Here is a 4,143-nt window from a genome sequence, read left to right on the forward strand (position 1 = left end):
TTATAGGAAATGGGAATTTTGATGAGAATATGCATCAAGGATGGAACAATTAAGGATGGGAGGAGCCTCAAGGAATTGATCACTCCTCTTGGCAACAGCCTCCTCCGGTCTCTTATAGGTATAATTCAATTCCTAATGCATATCAATCTAATGGATGTGGTGGTCCTCATTGTGGTTGTTAACAACCATCACCATATGCCTATGAACCACCTCCTCAACCTATTTTTGAGCCACCTTGCTCACAAGCCCTTACCACCAAACACCTTCCTATGATCCACCTCCATCATATTACCAATCACCCTGACCTCATCCTTGTGACCATTATGAGAGAAAATCCATAGAGCCACCCACATTTCAATACAATTACTCCTAAGGACCACAAATTCCATACACACCACCTCCATGCCCTTACCAAGAAGAACCACTTTCCTATCATGAACCCTTCCTCCAAAACAATGAACCCTCCTATCCACCCCAATCTCCAATGGATGACACCCTTGATCTTATTCTTCAAGGGCAAGAAAAGATGAAAAGGGAGGTACTAGAATTCATGGCCGCCTTTGATAGGCAAAATTGTTACTCATACTTTTCACAACTCGAACAATTCCTAGCAATGGCTCTAAAAACTTGGTGCACAATACTATGGTTCACACACATTCTTCACAACTTCGCACAACTAACCAGCAAGTGCACTGGGTCATCCAAGTAATAAAACTTACGTGAGTAAGGGTCGATCCCACGGAGATTGTTGGTATGAAGCAAGCTATGGTCATCTTGTAAATCTCAGTCAGGCGGATTCAAATGGTTATCATGGTTTTCGAAAATAATAATAAATAAAGCGTAAAATAGATGAAAGAGATACCTATGTAAATCCTTGGTGGAAATTTCAGATAAGTGTATGGAGATCTTTTGTCCCTTCTGAATCTCTGCTTTCCTACTGTCTTCCTCTAATCATTCTTACTCCTTTCTATGGCAAGCTGTATGTAGGGCATCACCGTTATCAATGGCTACTTCCCATCCTCTCAGTGAAAATGGTCCAAATGCTCTGTCACAGCACGGCTAATCATCTGTCGGTTCTCGATCATGTCGGAATAGAATCCATTGATTCTTTTGCGTCTGTCACTACGCCTAACAATCGCGAGTTTGAAGCTCGTCACAGTCATTCAATCCCTGAGTCCTACTCGGAATACCACAGACAAGGTTTAGACTTTCCAGATTCTCAAGAATGGCCGCCAAAGGGTTCTAACTTATACCACGAAGATTCTGATTACGGAATCCAAGAGATACACGCTCGATCTAAGGTAAAACGGAAGTGGTTGTCAAGCACGCGTTCATAAGGATGGATGATGATGAGTGTCACGGATCATCACATCTACCAGGTTGAAGTGTAGCGCATATCTTAGAATAAGAATAAGCTTGAATCGAATAGAAGAACAATAATAACTGCATTAATTCTCGAGGTACAGCAGAGCTCCACACCTTAATCTATGGTGTGTAGAAACTCCACCGTTGAAAATACATAAGTGATGGTCCAGGCATGGCCGAGAGGCCAGCCCCCAATGTCTAAGAACTAAACGTCCAAAGATGAAAATACAATAGTAAAAAGTTCTATTTATACTAAACTAGTTACTAGTGTTTACAGAAATAAGTCTAAGTGCAGAAATCCACGTCCGGGGCCCACTTTTGTGTGTGCTTGGGCTGAGCTTGAGCTTTACACGTTCAGAGGCTTCTCTTGGGGTTAAACAACAAGTTGTAACGTGTTTTTGGCGTTTAACTCTGGTTTGTGACGTTTCTGGTGTTTTACTCCAGAATGCAATATGGAGCTGGCAATGAATGCCATTTTGTGTCGTCTAAACTTGAATAAAGTATGGACCATTATATATTATTGGAAAGCCCTGGATGTTTACTTTCCAACACAATTGAGAGCGCGCCATTTGGAGTTTTGTAGCTCCAGAAAATCCATTTCGAGTGCAGGGAGGTCTGAATCCAACAGCATCTGTAGTCCTTTTTCAGCCTCCTATCAGATTTTTGCTCAGGTCCCTCAATTTCAGCGAGAAAATATCTGAAATCACAGAAAAACACACAAACTCAGTAAAGTCCAGAAATGTGAATTTTGCATAAAAACAAATAAAAATATCCCTAAAAGTAGCTAGATCCTACTAAAAACTACCTAAAAACAATGCCAAAATGCATATAAATTATCCGCTCATCACAACACCAAACTTAAATTGTTGCTTGTTGTAACACCCTAACTACCAAAGCTCACGTTTCTGGTTGCGTGACTCTGATAGCTCGGACATTACGACGACACTTATACTATTTAATACTAAAATATGAGCCTGTTTAAAACTTTAAACCGCAATACCGCTCCCAAAAATACATTCGTTCGACAACGTACATCCATAGATACCATATAACTTACAAAAACTCATAAAGGATACATCCATATAGATACATATATTTATAAATAATATCACAAGCAGTATCCAATACAATTCCTATCCCTCTTACAGAATATCTCAAGATAAAGGCGAGGGTACAATAAATAATAATCTAAAGCAATGCAGAACATCTCAACAACAATTAAATAAACTCTTCGTGACTTCTGCGCCCGCATCCTGAAATGGGAAAAATGTAGGGGGGTGAGAACATCATCCTCGAAAGGGTTCTCAGTAGAGGTTTTTGGGAATTACTGTAATAGGATACATTAAGATAAACTGTACCAGTGATTAATAACTATCTTATGCCTCTTTTAAAAAACAACAGTTTACAATAAAAGTAAAGTCGGAAATCTTTTCTGAAAGAGGAACCGTTCAATTCTCAAAACATCAAAGCCTTTCAAAAAGGTTTATCTATACTGAACCAAAATAACCTTTCATATCTTATTCCAAACCAGAACCACAAAACCAAAATCAACCATCGGTCCATCTCATTCAACCACGGCCCTAGGCCCAAACAATCCAACCACAACCAATCCACCACAATCCAACAGAGTTCCAGATGTAAACACAAGTAGGAAGACGCAAACACAAACAAACAGTTATTGCAAGTAGAACAATTAGCAGTTAATCACATAGGCAAACCAAGTACAATATGCATACCCAAACAATGTCACATAGATGCATATGATGCATGCCTGTCCCTAGTGGCTGATGATATCATCTGTCGGTTATAGAGCTAACCCGACAAGTCCTGGTAGCTAACCATTGGACTGTCCCTCTGTCTTGTCTCCCCAACTCGAGTTATACTCAATATAAACTTGATCATAATCATGATCCATATCCATCACCCTCACTGGTGAATATTTATGGGGGTGAGCTCATCCAGGAATTTCACAGTGCCCGGCCACCCTGACGACATAGGGTCAAAAGAGGAATAGAGCAAATTCAACCTTTAGTTGTTAATTCTTTAGGAGGCGAGTGAAGATGAGACCAAATTCCTACTACGAGAGGTTTTTGAGACAACTCTTGAAGGTGAACCAAAATTTTCATCTCAGAGTTGAAGGGAGTACTAGAAGAAGGAATTTTCTGACCAATTATTTCTCAGTGGGAAGCACTGGTTATGCCAGTGAAGAAGAAAGAGAACGACAGGAAGCCTTGTACAGAAGGAGTGTGCCAACGAATCTTCGCGACTTGATCTAATCTTTCATGAGTGTGCCAACGAATCTTCGTGACTCGATCTAATCTTTCTTTTGAAACATGCATTGAAACTTGATGAGCGGATATTTTATACGCTTTTTGGGGGTAATTTCATGTAGATTTTAGTATGTTTTAATTATTTTTTAGTAGAATATTATTAGTTTTTAGGAAAAAATCATATTTCTGGACTTTACTATGAGTTTGTGTATTTTCCTATGATTTCAGGTATTTTCTGGCTGAAATTGAGGGAGCTGAGCAAAAATCTGAGTTAGGCTGAAAAAGGACTGCTGATGCTGTTGGATCCTGACCTCCCTGCACTCGGAATATATTTTTTGGAGCTACAGGACTCCAATTGACGCGCTCTCAATTGGGTTAGAAAGTAGACATCCAGGGCTTTCCAAAAATATATAATAGTCCATACTTTGTGCGAAGATAAACGACGTAAACTGGCGTTCAACGCCAGTTCCATGTTGCAGTCTGGCGTCCAGCGCCAGAAACAAGTTAC

This window comes from Arachis duranensis, chromosome 1 (assembly GCF_000817695.3).
Source record: "Arachis duranensis cultivar V14167 chromosome 1, aradu.V14167.gnm2.J7QH, whole genome shotgun sequence".
Classification (NCBI taxonomy): domain Eukaryota; kingdom Viridiplantae; phylum Streptophyta; class Magnoliopsida; order Fabales; family Fabaceae; genus Arachis; species Arachis duranensis.